Source organism: Dama dama, chromosome 12 (genome assembly GCF_033118175.1).
Source record: "Dama dama isolate Ldn47 chromosome 12, ASM3311817v1, whole genome shotgun sequence".
Classification (NCBI taxonomy): domain Eukaryota; kingdom Metazoa; phylum Chordata; class Mammalia; order Artiodactyla; family Cervidae; genus Dama; species Dama dama.
The window spans coordinates 56,874,691-56,893,913 of NC_083692.1; the positions used below are offsets into that span (position 1 = coordinate 56,874,691).

Genomic DNA, 19,223 nt, shown 5'->3' on the forward strand with positions numbered 1-19,223 from the left:
ACCTGGGTTCGACCCCTGGGTTGGGAAGATCCCCTGGAGAAGGGCATGGCAACTCACTTCAGTATCCTTGCCTGGAGGATCCCCACGGACAGAGGCGCCTGGTGGGCTGCAGTCCGTGGGGTCACCAAGAGCTGGACACGGCTGAGAGACTAAGCACAGCACACTGGAAAGTTCAGATGGGACTCAGCTGCTGGTTTGTCTTTTTCCTTAGCTTCATCAGTACTCTTTCACCTCAGTCTCACCTCAGGCAGCACTCACCTAGAGCGAGATGGTGCACAGTTACTGGGGTTTCCCCACAGCTTAGCCAGTTGCTTACCAGCCTGACTCCTGCAGAATCAGCTGTACCCATAGCACAATCATAAAGAGTCTCGCAGCCATTGTCTGGCACCACAAATCTTCATAGCAACAGACCACCACATGGCAACAGCAGACACACAAAGGAAACATTAGGGAAATCAATACTTAACTTTCTCCCAGTGCCTCCTATACGGCAAAGCAACAGCCAGCACATTCTTCCCACCTAGCAGTTTACTCCTAGGGGATGCTTTAGGGCAGTTACATGTTTGTACACCCTGTGATGGATCGTGTTATCTGTCCACTGTCATGTATTTAAATCCCAAAGCCCTAAGGAAAAAATTTCAGTTACAGAAATTTTTTGAGTTGCATTTTGCAAATTGCAAAATAAACTAATCTCCAAACAGAGAGATTCTTTTGTGCACTCTTACCTACCTCCTCTCTGCCCGCCAGCAAAGGGCAGTCAGGCAACAAGGTGGCCAGGATTTGGGCTTGCCACATAGGTAAGGGTTATTTCAAATGAGATTCTTTTGATATTTCAGTAACAAAAGCTTCTCAGATGGGCTCAAAAAAAAGACCCATGTTGTTACTAATGCTATCCTTTAACAAATAGTTTATTTAGTTCCTGATACTTCTGTGTGAACCTCGGTAAGTAATACCTAGGCAGTAAATATAGTTCTGGTCTAAATTGGGGGGCTGATCACTATCCCCTTCTGATTCAGGTTTGACATATGATTCCAAGGGAGAAAAGACCCTATTAGAGACCACCTCATTTTCTTGCCCAGTTGATGAGGTTATTTAACTGGTCTGGGATTTAGTTTGCTCATTTGTAAAATGCAGAGGTTGGACTGCATAGCTCTGTGGTCCTTTCTGTTCTGATATTTATGATTCTCTGATCATTTGTGTGGAACAGAAGAAGGATTGTCTTTGTTCATCATTGGTTGTGGCGAGATCTGCTGGAAGCTGTTGTCGTACCCTCCTGTTTCAGTGCTAACAGCGCTGCTCAAAACAGGTCCTGGCCCTGCCCTGATTGATAAAGCCGCTGTAACAATGATGGGCAGAAGCTGTTAACAAACTTGGCAACTAGCCTTTTTCCTCCCACAGTAGTTTCAGACCAGTTTAGACAGAGCTTTGCTTGCAGGTCGCTGCTGCTGCCTCTTAATGACACCAGTGAGATTCTCATATTCTTTCTCTCTCTCGCCCCACACCCCCTCTCTGTCTCTTGACTACTCTGTGAAATGAGAGGCTGTTCTCTACCTCTTCTGCTACTTCATTATCCCATCTCCCTCAGGCTTTACAGAACAAAGAAATCATAGGGCATCAACTTTGTAATTTAGGCAGCTGGAGATAATTTCCTCAGGATAGGGTGGGTAGGTAGATGCTTCCCCCTGGCATGAGGCAGCCCTGCTAAATGGCCATGTGTTTTGTCTGCCAGGCTTGGGCTTTGTTAGGCCCATTTAGGCTCCTCTGTATTTGAGTGAAATTATAGTGGCAAGCCAGGCCCATGTACTTTTAGAGGGTTAGGGGTTAAGGAAAAATGGAAAGTGTGTCATTTATAGGCGCTGCTACTCGCTAATTACATAAGGAATTTCTGTTTAAACCACTGTCCCTGTGCTTACTGCTGCCAGATCCTTTATTTCCCTCAGTTGCTGCCTTCGTGGCCTTCTCCATAGCAACAAGGTCTATGACAAAAAGCCTATGGTGAGAAATTGAGCAGTTCCCCTCCCACAAGTTGTACTCTATTTTCTCTTTAGGATGTCTCAAAAAAGCCTGAAAGACTGCTATCAAATAATTTTCTACCCCCATTGAACTCATAATCAAGTGAAAGTTTTAACCCTGAACTAATTCAGTGAACAACCTGCTTTCTCCTTATTTGACTCTGATTATTCCCATCTTTTGAAAATTTTCCCATTTCATTCAGTACACTTGGAACACAGTACATCTTCCCATTTAGCAAACTCCCCTCTGCTTTGTAGCTTTTACTCTGCTCCTTTGAATTGTTGTATTTTTTAAATCTACCAAAATCAAGTATCAATATGGAGAAAGAAAGTGGGAACCCCACCCTCACATGCTGCTACTTTAGATTCCAGACTGGTCTGCCACGCTGGAGGCTGGACAGACTGCCTAAAGGATAAAACTAGTCTGCATTTCAGCTGATCCTGACACTGATCTACAGGAGTCACAAACCCAAAGTTTTTGTTTTTATGTTAATAGATGTTATTCAACAATAATATAAATATAAGTATTATACAGGTCCTTGAATTTTCAAGATTAGTGTTACCCATTTTGAACATAAATAGAATATGTACTTTCTTTTGTGTTTCTATGTCCTTGTAACTGTTCAACATTATGCCAGTGAAATTCATCATGTTGCATGTAGTTGTACTTTGTTTATTCACTCTCTCTCTTTTTTAAACAGTATTCAGTGAATATAGTGTGACTAAAACACTACTTATTTACTCAGTTGTTGATGGACATTGGGTTGTTTTCAGTTTGGAGCTATTGTGAAAAGTGTTGCTGTGAAAATTTTGTACATGTCTTTTGGGGGAATATATGTACACATTTCTATTCTGTATATATTTAGGAATGAAATTCCTAGGTCATAAGGTAAACATATGATCAGTTTTAATAGATGTTGCCAGTTTCCCAAAGTGTCTGAACCAATTTTTAACTCCTACTTCCAATTAGAATCCTGGTTGCTCTGTATCCTTGTCAACACTTAACATTATGTCTTTTTCATTTTAGCCATTCTAGTTGGTGGGTAATGATATCTCACTATAGTATTAATTTGCATTTCCATGATAAGTCGTGAAATTAAGCATATACTTATTGGACATTTGGAAATCCCACTTTATGAAGTACATGTTCACATCTTTTATCTATTTTTGAATTGGGCTGTGTGTTTTCTTCTTACTGATTTGTTAGGAGTTCTCTTTATAGTATGGTAAAGAGTCCCCTTTGTTAGATATACATATCATAAATATCTTCTCCTGTTTCCTGCATTTTCTCCTAATGGTACCTTTTCATGAATGGAAGTTCTTTGTTTTCATAAAGGCTAGTTTTTTTTGTTTCATTTTTTTGTTTGTTTTATAGTTAGTGCTTTTTATGTCCTGTTTAAGAAAACTTTGCCTTTCCCAAAGTAATGAAGATATTCTCCTTTTTTTCCCTGAAATTTTATTGTTTTTCTTTTCACCTTTAGATCTGTAATGTATCTGAATTTGATTTTTGTTTAGGGTGTGAATAAGGAGTCAAGATTCTGGTTTTTTCATATGGATACCTAACTGACCTAGCACCTTACTGAAAAGACCATCCTTTCCTCCACTGGACTTCAGTGTCACAGAAGTCATAAATCAACTGATACATAAGTGGATTTATTTCTAGGCTCTCTCTTCTGTTCTAGTCATCCATTTGTCTAGTCTGTGTCAGTGCTACACTGTCTTAATGACTATAACTTTATACGTCTTGCTATCTAGTAGTGTAAATCCTCCAACTTTATGGTACTTCAGCCTTGGCTGTTCTTGGCCTTTGGCATTTCCATATAAATTTTAGGATCAGCTTGTGAACTTTTACTTGAGGGGTGGGGATGGTGGGAAACCTGTTGAGATTTTGATTGGGATTACATTGAATCTACAGATCAATTTAGGGGCAGACCTAAAGTTTTATCCTTTTATTTAAGCTTAGGATTACTCAGTTGGCAGGTGGTGCAAAATCAGAGAAAGTCAGTGATATCACTTGAGGAGATTGTTTAAAATAGATGTTGGCTACCCTCCCCCACCACCGCCCCATGCTCATACTCTGAATCATCAGGTTCAGGATGGAGCTTGGGCATGTTTATTGTGAAACAGTTCCCCAAGATTTATGATTTGCTGCCATCACCACTGTTCTCCACCTACCTTGTTGGCGAACTACTGACCTAGACTATAATCTCCTTGGCTAGTGGCAGTAATTCACTGAAGCTAGTTAAAATCTGACTTGTTTAAAATCTGACCTGTTTAATCAATACCACTCTGCTGTTGGTGGGCTGCCATAACAACATACCAAAAGTTGGGTGACTTAAAATGACAAATTTATCATCTTATGCTTCTGGAGGCTAGAAATCAGAAATCGAGGTGTTGGCAGAGCTATGCTGTCTCTGACAGTTCAGGGGGAGAGTCTTTCCTTGCTTCTTCTAGCATCTGGTGTTTGCCAGTAATCCTTGGTGTCCCTTGGCTTGTAGGTGACATCACTCCAGTTACATGGCTTTCTTTTCTTTTATCTTTTGGCCATACCATGGCATGCGGAATCTTAGTTCCCAGAACCTGCACCCCCTGCAGTGGAAGCACCGGAAGTACAGTCTTAACCACTGACCCACCAGGAAGTCCCTCACATGGCTTTCTTTTCCCTTTGAGCTTCGCATTTTCTTCTTTGAGTGCATCTGTCACTGTGTCCAAATTTATCCTTTTTATTAGGACACCAGTCATATTGGATTAGAGCCCACTTAAATAACCTCATTGAAACTTGATTGTCTCTGTAAGGACCCTGTTTCAAAATAAGGTCACAATCTGAAGTACTGGAAGTTCAGAGTTCATTAGTGTACCTTTTGGGGGCGGGGGGACACAATTCAGCCCATAACAGAGGCCATTGAAAATTTCAGAATAATTATTGTCACAAGTTAGAGAAAGGAAGGAAATCTAGAACTGCACATACTAATGAGAGGCATTGCTTCCCAAGCCAGTCTGGGCAGAAGAGCATCCACCCCCTGATCCCAGCTGTTCCTCTCCTACATTACTTTCCCCCGCTCCCATCCTTGGCTCTGAGAGCCTCAGTGTGGTTCAGTTCTGCTCTGTTAACAAACCCTGAAAATGCCAAGTGGAGATTACCAGCAAGACAAAGAAGCTTCAGCAGTTACCTACCTCTCAACCTCTAACTGAAGAGGGCTAAGGAAAAGTACCTCTTGTAGGCTATCCCCTAGCTATGTTCTTATCTTGATTCTCCTACTAGGTCTTAAAAGCAGTAAAACTGTGGCCAAGTGTGATTCCACCTCAACCCCAGGCAAGTGTTTCCTCAAACCTGTCTGACTGAGATGATACCTTCCTTCTTAGACCCAGAGGTTTTCAGATAAAGACTTCAGATGGACAGCCGAAGGCGTGATGGCCTCTCTGAGCCACCTCTCACTATGGGTATGCAGTGTGGTTGCCTTACCAAGAAGAAAAGGAGGGTGTGAGATTTAAGGGTGTGGTAAAGCAGCCTCTGTTAAACTTACAGTTTTCATGGTGTGGGAACTTGTAGGTGGGAGGAGGAACTGTTAGATCTTTAGCTTTCCTCCTCAACCTCTTGGTCCCCATGGTCTGGGGGTGGAGGGGATTACACTGAGTGGATGTTCCACTTTGGCCTTACATCTCTAATGTATACTTGAATATTATTTTCCTGCTTAGAGTTTTAGCAGCATCAGATCTACCTAACCTGCTCCCCTAATTGGTACTTGCCTGATAATGGTTTCAGCTGGTCTCTATTATTTTACCTGAATTTCTGTGGAGAGAAAACACCATAGTCATGTGAAAAGGGTTCCAGGCTGATGGGTATTACCTTTGTACTTTCTTTGGCTCATTCTGCCCCAGAGGATCCCAGAAATAAGGGTTTAAGATTTTTGTTTTCTGTCATTCTGAGAACATCTTTGCTGCCCATTAGAATTTGGGGGCGGGGACTTAAAAAGCCCTGATGCTCAGGTCTCACCTAGTTAAATGAAATCAGAATGACTATAGGTGGGAGCCAGGTGTCAGTATTTTTTTAAAGATCTCCAGGTGCGTCCAATGTGCAGCGAGTTGGGAACCGCCGCTCCATAGGTTTCAAACACTTCTGCAGAAGCCTTTATCCCAAATTGCTCTATTGGATAACCTCACAGATTTCTACTTAGAATGTTAGTAAAGGGCTCCTGGAATGTGTAGATTCTCTTTGAAAGTATTCAGGTATTCTCTTTAAAGGAATAAAAACCACATTTCTGCCTTTGGGTTTCTGGTTTTAAAAGATCCATACATGATTTGATCCTTCCCTACAGTCAAATCTATGACTTGAAGATGAATGAATTCCTAGGATAAGTAAGATAAAAACCTGGAAATGTTGCTGTTATGCTGATTTTAGGTTCTGCCTGCAGGAGGCTTGATAAGACATAGAATTTACAGATAGCAAAACATTCTTTCTAATAATTTTCACTGCAGTAGACAGATTTGGGACTAGAGTTTTCCTTGAAATATGGCACTCTTTACCAAAGTTCCTGATGTTACTACATAGCAAACCCATAAAAAAGTGGTTTTCAGATAATAACCAATTTACAGGGAAAAAAATCTTAGTTGGTAGATGAAACACAGATGGTCCTAATTTTCCCTAGTCTTTTCAGAATTTCTGAATGCTGCTCACTCTTGTGAATTTCTGATTATATTCACCCTTTCTCTGCATCTGTGATTTGAACTTTTGTCCTAGAAGAAACAGTGCTCAGAAATTTGCATAATCTCTTATCACTTGGCAAGATTAAATATTATTCAGTAATGTACCAGAGGTAAGCTATGGGAAGTGAGCGATTCCTACATTCCCCTAGTTGAGGCTTCCACGGAGGTAGTAGTACCCACAGTTTCAAACCAGCCTTCCTCACAAACATCCCCTTATAACTCCCTCCTAGCCAGTTTCCTGTACTATACTGCTACTGACCAACTGCAGCTATGCTTACAGGTTTCCGGAAGCTGTGACTTATTGACTTTCTTATGATCTCTTTCTCTTACCTGTGTCGCTAGAGAGGACTATAAAACCTGAAACTAGGGTTGACTGGGAGCTGAGATTTGTAACAGATGCATTTCCCTCCTAACATTAGTAGACAAAACATGTCTATCTTTCTCTTTTAGAAAGAACTTGGACTACACAGAGCGCATTAGTAGGCTCTTGATTATTTAGTGGTGGCTTTATATAATGATTACTTACCATTGGCCCAGATAAGAGGCTTGGGAAGGGTAAGGAGGACTGCCAGGAAAGCAAAGAGCACAGCTGAGAGGTATACTCAGCTTCTGTAGGACAGGACTAAGTGAAGTGAAAGTTGCTCAGTCATTTCCAACTCTGCGACCCCATGGACTTTGCAGTCCATGGTATTCTCCAGCCCAGAATACTGGAGTGGGTAACCTTTCCCTTCTCCAGCGGATCTTCCTGAACCAGGAATCGAACCAGGGGTCTCCTGCATTGCAGGTGGATTCTTTACCAACTGAGCTATCAGGGAAGCCCAGACAGGACTAAACTGAACAATTTGGCACCAATATAAAAAGTGTCAGCAACAACCATTAATGTTTATTGTTAACCATTCCCATTACGTTTAGCTCTTTTTCTAAGGTGACAAGCTTTTTAAAGAAGAGACTAACAAAGAAACAGGTTTGTTTTGTTTTGTTTTAAAAACAGGACTGGCACACACCCAGGAGTAAATCTTTTTACAGAGCTTCTCTTGAGATGTGAGTCTTGGGGATCAATTGTAAATTGCATAAAATGTATAAAATCATTTGATACCAAAGGGCTGTTGCCAAATGTACTAGTTTTTAAGTCCGAAGTGGACACTGTTCAAAGATCTTGACATTCCAGCTGTAGTTGGTGAGACAAATTGACGAGCCCTTGATCCAATCTCATCTTTTTTTTACAAGAAGTAATTCTTATGGTGATTTTCACAATATTCCCCAAAACATTTTAATGTTGGTATGAACTATTTTCATTTATTGAGGCATAGTTGATTTATGTAGTAGAGAAGCTTTTATACGTATCTTTGGACCAAGAGCTCCTCTACCAGGGCATGTTCTAGTAAAAGGAGGAATCTGGATACTTAAAACAGTCTTTGTTTTAAGCTGTGTTATGCTGTGCTCTGTATTCAGAATGAGAGAAAATAAACTATACTTCCTCCTATGTTTTCTACCCCACTATTAGCAACTACTTTTTCCCCCTGGTATTTTTTAAAATTACATTTTTAAAAATGATTTTAAAAGTAATGCTTTTTCCTTGGATATGACACCAAAAGCACAGAGCAAAAAAAGAAAAAAATAGATAAATTGAATTTCATGAAATTACAACATTTTGTTCATCAAAAGACACTATCAAGATAATGAAAAAGACAACTCACAAAATGGGAAAAATATTTGCAAATAAGATACCTGATAATTAATATCCAGAATATATAAAGAACTTCTGCATCTCACCAACAGCAACAAGTAAAAGAACAGAACAACCCAATTTAGAACTGACTAAAAGGACTTCCCTGGCAGTCCATTGATTAAGACTCTGTGCTCCCATTGCAGGGGTCATGGTTTCAATCCCTGGTCAGGGAAGATCCTACATGCTTCGTGGTGTGGCCAAAAAACAAGCAAACAACAAAAGCAACAACCAAAAGTGAGCAAAGGACTTGAATAGATGTTTTGCCAAATGACCAATAAGCACTTGAAAAGATGCTCAGCGTCATTAATAAGAGAAATGCAAATCAAAGCCAGAGTGATATACCACTTCATACCCCTCTAGGATGACTGTACTTTTAAAATGGAACATAAGTGTTGGAGAGGGTGTGGAGAAGTTGGAACTTTTGTGGGCTGCAGGGGAGAACATACAGTGTTGCCGCCATTGTGGAAAACAGTTTGGTGGTCCCTCAAAAAGGTAAACATAGAACTAATAAATGATCTAGGAATTCTGTTCCTAGGTAGGTATGCACCCAAAAGAATTGAAAACAAGTATTTAAACAAAACTTGTACACAGGAATATTCATAGCAGCATTATTCACAATAGCCAAAAGATAAAAACAATCCAGTGTCCATCAGCAGATGAATGCATAAACAAACTGTGGTATATACTTACAATGGAATAGCAATAGAAAGGAATGAAATTCTGATACATGTTACAATGTGTGTAAACCTTGAAAATATTTTGCCAAGTGAAATAAGCCAGACAAAAAAAAAATAAATGTATAATTTCACTTAGATGAGGTATCTAGAATAGGCAAATTTATAGAAACCAAAAGGAGAGAATAGAGTTACTAGGAGCTAGGGGGCAGAGTGAATACAAGTTACAGCATTTCTGTTTCAGTTGATGAAAAAGTTTTGAAAATAATAGTGGTGATGGTTCCCCTCAAAAAGTAACAGCTTTTTATTGTTGGCAATTTGGGAATCAAAGAAAAAGGAGAAATCCCAAATTGCAAAGAAGAAAATCATAAATCACTCAGAGATAAAGCCACTATTATAATTATGTTATTCATATACTTTTTTTAAACAAATTGGTGCCCATCTCTCTTTATTTGTAGCCTTCTTTGTTTATAGAGGAAAATACCATGAACATCTTCCTGTAACATCAAATGATCTGCTATAACATTTTAAATAGCTACACATTATTCCATGTTAAGAATGTATCATGATTGATTTAGGTAAGCTGTTGTTCCTTTGTTGTTCAGTTACTAAAACATGTCTGACTTTTTGTGACCCCCATGGACTGCAGCCCTCCAGGCTTCCATGTCCTTCACTGTCTCCCCAAATTTGCTCAAATTCAGGTCCATTGAGTCAGTGATGCCATCCGACCATCTCATTCTCTCTCTTTCCCTTCTCCTCTGGCCCTCAATCTTTCCCAGCATCAGGGTCTTTTCTAAGGAGTCTGCTCTTGTGGCCAGACTATTGGAGCTTCAGCTTTAGCATCAGTCCTTCCAGTGAGTATTCAGGGTTGATTTCCTTTAGGATAGACTGGTTTGATCTCCTTGAAGTCCAAGAGATTCTAAGGAGTCTTCTCCAGCACCACAGTTCAAAAGCATCAATTCTTTGTTGCTCAGCCATCTTTATGGTCCAACTCCCACATCCATACATGACTACTGGAAAAAACCATAGCTTTAACTATATGGACCTGTGTCAACAAAGTGATGTCTCTGGTTTTTAACATGCTGTCTAGGTTTGTCATAACTTCATTTCCAGGGAGCAAGCATCTTTTAATTTGATGGCTGCAGTCACCATCTGCAGTGATTTTGGAGCACAAGAAAATACAATCTGTCACTGTTTCCACTTTTTCCCCATCTATTTGCCATGAAGTGATGGGACCAGATGCCATAATCTTACTTCTTTGAATGTTGAGTTTTAAGCCAGCTTTTTCACTCTCCTTTTTCACTTTCTTCAAGAGGCTCTTTAGTTCCTCTTCACTTCCTGCCATTAGAGTGGTATCATCTGCCTATCTCTTGTTATTCATATTTCTCCCAGCAATCTTGATTCCAGCTTGTGATTCATCCAGCCTAGCATTTCGCATGATGTACTCTGCATATAAGTTAAATAAGCAGGGTGACAATATACAGCTGTAACGTATTCCTTTCCCAATTTTGAACCAGTCCATTGTTCCATGTCTGGTTCTAACTGTTGCTTCTTGACCTACATACGGGTCTCTCAGGAGACAGGTAAGGTGGTCTGGTAGTCCCATCTCTTTAAGAATTTTCCAGTTTGTTGTGATCCACATAGTCAAAGGCTTTAGTGTAGTCAATGAAGCAGAAGCAGACTTTTTAATTCTCTTGATTTTTCTGTAATCCAACAGATGTTCGCAACTGGATCAAACCCATGTCTTGGCAGGCGGGGTCTTTAACACCAGCACTACCTGGGAGGCCCAAGACAGGAGAATTTGCAGCTCTTTAAGAACTGAGCTTCATTTCTCAATAAATGTCATCAATAAAATCCTCATAGACAAAGGGAACACATTTCCCTTTGCAAAGGGTCCCTTTGCATGGCCCTCCCTATGCAAAGGTTCTGAATCCACAGATTCAACCAAGCATGAAGCAAAAATCTTCAGGAAAAAAAAAATTCTGAAAAGCAAAACTTGAATTTGCCATTCACTGGGAACTGCTAGCATTTTATTTACAACTGTTTATATCGCTTTTACATTGTATTAAGTATTATAAGTACTCTAGTGATGATTTAATATATATGAAAGGATGTACATTGGTTATATGCAAATATTGTGCTGTTTTATATTAGGGACTTGAGCATTCTCAGATTTTAGTAGTGGGCAGGGGGTGGGAGGTATTCTAGAACCAATGCCCTGCAGATACTGAGGGATGACTATATGTGTTTCATGATAACCTTGCAGCTTTGGACTTCTGAGTTTCTATTTCCTGTTCTTTTTTCTGTTTCTATCCTCTTGGTGCCTTTTGCTTACTTTGACATTTTCTTTTTGCTTCTTGCCTCTTCTGCTCCATATATTTTTCTCTTTGCCACCAATATGCAGTTTTTATTACTGCTTCTATTTCTTTTCTGGTGGAGAGAGGTCAAACATAAAATCAATGAGCTGCTTCTCAGCCAAAAATAAACCTGTAAGTGTTGATGTCTTTCACTCTAGTCCACAATTTTATTCTCAAGTACAGTACATGGACTGTTTAGTGTCTTACACCTGGAAATGTGAGCTGCCAAAAACCAAAAAAGTATATCCTCATCTTGCAAGACAGCATAGTTAAAAATACAGGCTCTAGTTTAAAGCCAGACTGATTTGGATTCAGATCCTGGCTTTGCATCTTGTTTAGCTATGTTACATTGGAACAAATTGCTCTAAGCTTCCATTTCTTCATCTGTACAATGGGAATGATAACACTTTTGGTGTTGTTGAGAGGATTAAATATAAGATAATACATGGAAGGCTCTTAAACACAGTAAGTAGAAACTATTATCTTGAAAGCCATCAAGCCTTCACAGAAATAATGTACACGCCACCTCCCCCACCAAAAATTAAAAAAAAAAAAAAAATCAGAGAAAGCAGCAGAGCGTTTAACCCATTGTATGTGGGACTAAGCATCTTTTTGTATCATTTAGGATTTGGGAAACCTCCTCAACAAAGTTAGGAGATTAAATTGGAGTCTAAATCTTAATTCAGTGGGTATATTCAGTGTGTGATGATGGTTAAGGTCTAGGATATTACTGATGGTTCATCTCATAGATGGAAGGGGAAGATGGATGCTTATTGCCAAACTTACAACAGATTTTGTCTGACAGCAGGACATAAGTAAAAGGCAAGAATTTGAACTGACTGAAGTTTTGGTTGGTTGGACAAATTCAGATATTTGCTTTTAAATATGAACCCAATGTAATAAAAACATGTTGGATTTTTACAGTGTTCAACCCTAAGGTGATTTTGAAGAAGTAGAATTTTAACTTGAAGTGAAGCATCAGAAATTTAAGGTCCCCTTTCCTTGTATTTGTTGTTCAGAAAGAAAATCTAAATCTTTACACTACATTTTATTACCATAAACTTGTGCACACTTCATTGACTTTACTTCATGTTAAGAGAAAAAATATTTCTGATCTGTTAAATAAACCTTTGGAGATAAATTAGCAGCATGGCTTAATTTACCCATTGCTGTCAGTCACCTTCAGACAACAGCAAAAAACAAAACAAAATACCATAAACTGATTATTGTTGATAAGGATGTTGTCACTTAGGCTTTCCAACACTTTCCTGAGCTCTAACCTGTGTGCGCATGCACACACGCACTCATGCTGCTGGAAATTTGGTGAACCACACTGGGTTGGTAATCAGAAAGTAACTGGAATTTTTAAGTAAATAGTTGAGGAGTTCCTATTCCCCTTGTCATCCCATCAATTAGAGGTGAAATCTGGTGCCTATCCAAACCCTGCCTTGATGGATCGAACCAGTATTTGGGGTTATTCATCCTGTTCAGCAGTTACTGAGTACCTACTAGGTATTTATGTAGGTAAAAGGAAAAAATGTAGATATTACCTCTTCTAATGTAGCATCATTGGGGTTTTGGCAGGGGAGCACAGGTTATTTTCATTTTTTACATGCAAATGTAGCGGCTCAGTAGGGCTTCCCTGGTGGCTCAGATGCTAAAGAATCCACCTGCAGTGCCAGAGGCCCGGTTCAATCCCTGGGTCGGGAGAATTCCCTGGAGAAGGGAGTGGCAACCCATTCCAGTGTCCTTGCCTGGAGAATTCCATGGGCAGAGGAGCCTGGTGGGCTGTAGTCCACAGTCCACGGGGTCGCAAAGAATCGGCCACGACTGAGCGACTTCACACACACACACACTGGGTCAGTAGAACCAATTTGACAGTCCAGAAACAAGCCCTAACTTATACACAAACTAAGGGAAATGGAAAGGGTTTTTTAGTAACAGAGGTATTGGGGAAACCCTCTGTGAGGGGGAAAAAAAATTCACAGACCTATCTTACACTCTCTAATGTAAGTTTACATAAAGGTATACATATCTGGAATTGACACATTGTATACTTTAAATGTGTGACAATTTTACTTGTCAATTATATATTGATTTTTAAAATAATATATAAATAAATATATATTTACTATATATTAAATATAAATATTTATATAAATATTTATAATAATAAATAAATATAAATATATAAATATAAATAAAATATATAAATACATATAATATATAAATATAAATACACATATATATTCAAGATTCTTAGGTGTTTTAACTTTTATAAAGTCATTCAGTTAATACATGTAAACAATAAAAAAATAAAATAATACATAAGTAAATATCCAATTTCTAGATGAAAAGGCTTAGCTTAAAGGGAAGAAATCACAAAGATTGATGGATTTGTTATGTTAGAAATGTAAACCTTCACTAAATTAACAACTTCGCCTAACGCTAGTCCTACTTACTTTCAAATGAGCCAGAATTAAAAGAAATTTATACTTTGACATATTTTTGCATTATAATGCCAAAAAGACAGCTTTGGTTCCAAAATTTGTGGAGTTTTTTTTTTTCTTCCACATTTGATTTGTATATGGGAGCTCATATTCAGGAAATTTTATAATTTAAATATCTTCAAATAAATAATGTGTAATAAATTAATGTGTAAATAAGCCCACCAGACAACATGTGTTAAGAGTTCTACGAATGATTTAGCTACTAATAATGACATTATTGATATTCTACTAATAAAAAACTAAGATCATGGCATCTGGTCCCATCACTTTATGGCAAATAGATGGGGAAACAATGGAAACAGTGAGAGACTTTATTTCCTTGGACTCCAAAATCACTATGGATGGTGACTGCAGCCATGAAATTAAAAGACACTTGCTCCTTGGAAGAAAAGCCATGACAAACCTAGACAGTGTATTAAAAAGCAGAGACATTACTTTATCGACAAAAGTCCATATAGTCAAAGCTTTGGTTTATCCAGTAGTCATGCATGGATGTGAGAGTTGGACCATAAAGAAAGCTGAGCACCAAAGAATTGGTGCTTTCGAACTGCAGTGTTGGAGAAGACTCCTCAGAGTCCCTTGGACTGCAAGGAGATCAAACCAGTCAATCCTAAAGGAGATCAGTCCTGAATATTCATTGGAAGGACTGATGCTGAAGCTGAAGCTCCACTACTTTGGCCACCTGATGTGAAGAACTGACTCATTGGAAGAGAGTCTGATGCTGGGAAAGATTGAAGGCAGGAGAAGAAGATGACAGAGGATGAGATGGTTGGATGGTATCACTGACTTGATGGACATGAGTTTGAGTAAACTCCGGGAGTTGGTGATGGACAGGGAGGCCTGGCATGCTGCAGTCCATGGGGTTGCAAAAAGTCGGACATGACTGAGTGACTGGGCTGAAGTGAATGATGTAGCAGATGCCATATAATCAAGAACTGAAAGAGATCACATTTGGCTAAGTTACAGAGCTCAGTTCATTTTCAGCTTCTTTTGAAAGGGTCAGTCTGGGTGAGGCAGCTGAGCAGACCACAGCAGCTCTTCTTCAGCCTAGTTATTTTTAACTAGGAGACCAGGTAACTGCACTAGGTACCTGTTATTATAATGGATTAGTTAGGAGCAGTGAGCCATTGCTTAGCTCTTCTCAGTTGAGGGAGGGAGTGCCCAGCCAGGTTAATCACTGGCATTGGAGGGGAAAGAATATAACGGGAGCTCTTAAGAGGACTATATGAGAAGGACATATGACCTAAAGGTTTATAAGCTGCTTTGGCAGTGATAACTGAGAGTGAAGGCCTGGTTAAAAGTTTGTCACCTGTGTTCTCCAGACATCAACACTATAGTTTGCTACAGATGCTCCCCGCTCGGGGAGGAAGTGGAAACTGGTTTCTATTCACATATTATGTGTTAGCTCTCTCACCTTACTCTCTGATTAACCACTGCCATCACCACAATCCCACCATCCTCAGCTCTCTGCATGCTAGGAGTTCGGTTACTCAAATTAAAAAAAAAAAAATTTTATAACATGTAATCTTAGAGCCTAGTCACTCTCCGTCATTATACCCCATAATACATGAGACACTGAAAGTCTATACAGAATGCACACCATAGCTGTTCCTAGACAGGGCTTCTCTCTGGGTATATCAAATGCCTGTAATCTTGGGGGAGCTACTACATGTACATTCAGCAATAACTTCAAGCCAATTTTTTAAAAAATTATTACTGATCTTTAAAGAACCCCTTGTGGGACTTCCCTGGTGGTCCAGTGGCTAGGACTCCGCACTCCTAAGGCAGGGGGACTGGGTTTGATCCCACATACTGCAACTAAGACCTGGTGCAGCCAAATAAATAAATAAATATTAAAAAAAAAAATAAAGAACCCCTTGTATCCTTAGGCAGGTTAGAATATTCTTTACCTACTCTTGTTACTTCTGTGATCTCTTACCTTGCTAGAGGCTGGTGATAATGTCCTCTGTTTTATATTAAAAGTGCTGTTCCTTCATCCTAAACTATATGCTTCCCAGAATCAGAGACTGAAAATTATACAACCCTACTTATCCACCCCAAACAGATACAAATAGTACAATGTTTTGAATAAATAGTTCTTTGTAGGATAAGAAACCCATTATGGGGTTTGAGTTGCCTGTGACTTAAATTTCTTAGCAGTGTCCAGGACGTCCCACTCTCCTGGACACTGTTTGCAAGCCAAAAGGCAATAAAATTGGTAGAAGAGCCATCAAGTTGTTAATGAGTCATAAGTTACCTCTTACTCTTTATAATGTAAAAGGAAACTTGCATTATAAAAGACAGTCTGGTTGTTCTAGCACCATCTAGAGGAAGGCATAGAAATGGTTAACAGATTTTACAACAGCACCATATCAGTTCATTTAAATCCAAATACCACATCCTTCCTATCTCTCCTTTTGCACTAAATATGTCATGATATAATAAGGTATAATTCATTTGGCCATTCAACCAAACTCTACTCTCTTTTTATCAGCTCCTGGCTGATAGCATGTTATCTTTTTGTGTGTTTATCTGTTCCAGCTGGATTGTAAGATAGGATAGGGACCCTGGCTTAAAAAAAAAAAATTTATATGTGAGATCTGTCAGTTGTGGTATGCAGACTCTTAATTATGGCATGTGGGACCTAGTTCCTTGACCAGGGATTGAACCTGCACCCCTTGCATGGGAGCACGGAGTCAGCCACTGGACCACCAGGGAAGTCCCTATAACTTATTTTAATGTATTAGTACACTAATCAGTAATTAACAAGAATTTTTTTGGCATTAAATATTAGACTTTTTCAGATCTTCTTCCTGCTCTTTGACATGTAGCCTCTGCTCATTATCACATGGTTTCACTCTTCCTTATGTGTGCCACGCTCATCCCAGATCCTCTTAAAAGTTAGAAAATCCTACCTATTCTTCTCTGATCTGTCTACACCACAGTATGTGTAGCATATTTTTTAAAATAATGATTTGATATATATTCACTTTCCCTCCCCCCAAACAGAATAAAATTTTCAGTTAAGTTTTGAATCTCCACTAGCACTTTGCATAATGATGAAGTATAATAAGCAATGTATATTTGCTGGCTCATTGCATGAAAGCAGTGTTTGAGGCATATTCGTCTGAGAGCAGTTTATTGGCTGGATTGACAGAAAGAATTAAAGATTGGAGTTAGGAGCATAATTCAAAGTCTGTTAGAATAATCTAGAGGTAAGTTAATGAGGACTTGGATTCTGATGGTTGTGGTTGGGGATGGGGAAGAAGATATTATTCAGAGAGAGTTCAAAGGCAGAATAGACAGGCCATGGTGACTGGCTTGTATCCAAATGCCACAGAAAGCCAGCTCTGCTTCCTCTTTTTACTGCTGATCCCTTTTCATTTTGCCCCAGATTTCCTGCTTTCTTCAGAGGTCATCAGTTGCCTCGCTTTAGGGTCCTGAGTTCTCATAACTGAAGAGAATTCCAGCAAGGCAAGTGGATCCCCACAAGGCAAAACTGACAACAGCAGAAGAACTGGCTGGTCCCCAAGTTTCTGTCGCCCAGCATGAAGATAGCTGCAACTTAGTTAGTTAACATCTCCATAAAAAGGCAGAAGTAAAAAAAAAAAAGGCAGAAGTAAAATAATGCTTGGGTTGTATGCCTTAAGTCAGCAGTTCTTAAACTCTTTAGACTCAGGACTCTTTTTCATCCTTAAAAATTATTAAGGAACTCTAAGAGCTTTTGTTTAATATCTATTGATATTATCGTTATTGACATTTGCCATGGTAGAAATTAAAACAGAATCTGTTAAAAATATATTTATTAATCTATTTAAAAATAACAATAATAAACCTGTTACATGTTAACATATTTATGAAAAATAATTATAGTTTCTGAAACAAAAATTTAGTAAAAAGAGTAGCATTATTTTACATTTTTACAAATCTTTTTAATGTCTGGCTTAATAGGAGACACCCTGGATTCTGATACATACTTCTATACCCAATCTGTCCAAATATCATGTCATGCCTCCTCTGGAAAACTCTTATGTACACTCAGGGTAGAATGAAAATAAAAATCCAAATTTGTCTTAGTATTATTATGAAAATAGTTTTGACTCTGCAAACCCCTTGAAACTGTCTTTGGGACTATCAGACATCCCTGAACCATACTTTGAGAATCCATGCCTTAAGCAGTGCTTTTTAGTTTCTCTATCTAAGAGAGTCTTAAAAATGTATGTTTTACTTTATAGACATGTGTAAGCATTCTTGGCATCTATACTGAGACCCTCATTACCTATTAGTAGAAATAACATACTTAAAAGTGGAATAAAAACAAGTCTTCAATTAAAAAAATTTTTGTTTATTGGACATTGATCATACACCCCATACTGCATTCAAAGCTCATGACAAATTAGTTCTAGAGAGTTACCAAAAATGATTTTGTCTAACTGATTGCTTTGACTACTATCAATAGAATTTTTCCCCATGGACTTTGCATTGCAAATATAACAGATAGAATCATGGAATTAATGCATGTGGAATGTATATGGCCATGAAGTCAGGTAAGAGCACCCATAGGGCCTGATAATAGAGTTACATTAGTATTGACTCCTTGATTTCCTCATCTAAAGTAGATTATAAGAAGAAAACTGGATGTGATAGAGAGCTTGGAAATATGGAAATGACTACTACTACAAAAGATAGACATGTTGGGCTTCCCTGGTGGTCCAGTGGCTGGAAGTCCACCTGCCAGTGCTAATCTAGTAAAAGCAAAACAAAATTCAACTGAGAAGTCTGATCTCAATGAATAGAGTCATGAACCCTTAATATTTCAGTAACCTTTAAAGGGACATTCCTTTACCACACCACAAGATAATCATATCTAGAATAATGTCCCTGAGTCATGAAGAAAGATATTAAAATAAAATATGCTTCATATATTGAGTCCTCAATTTGAGTGGCTTTTCTTCCAAAGTTAATTTAACTTTCAAAAACATTTATTTATAGAAGCAGCTAAGTAATTGTTATTTTGCGTCCCAGTCTGTTTTTTCAGTTTATCTATTCAACAAAGAACCTTTGAGTGTTTAATGTCAATAGAAATGTTTCAGTTAGCTCTCATTTATAGCTTTGTTTCAGGGAAGGAATACATTCTAAGGCCAAAGTCTGGGCATATGTACTGTTTCCCTCTGGCCTCCATTATTTGTCGTATAAGGTGCTGAACTTTTGCTATCAGTCCAAGTGCCAAATTCAGT

The 19,223-nt window shown here is 38.7% G+C and overlaps 1 protein-coding gene and 1 non-coding gene across 6 annotated transcripts in view; both read left to right on the forward strand.

The window, feature by feature from the left end:
* Window positions 1-19,223, forward strand: part of ZNF609 (zinc finger protein 609) — a 200,025-nt gene that overhangs the window by 155,397 nt on the left and 25,405 nt on the right. The window lies entirely within an intron of this gene.
* LOC133067559 (small nucleolar RNA SNORA19) lies at window positions 12,541-12,668 on the forward strand. Its single transcript, XR_009695340.1, has one exon. It is a non-coding gene; the product is annotated as a small nucleolar RNA SNORA19 (small nucleolar RNA).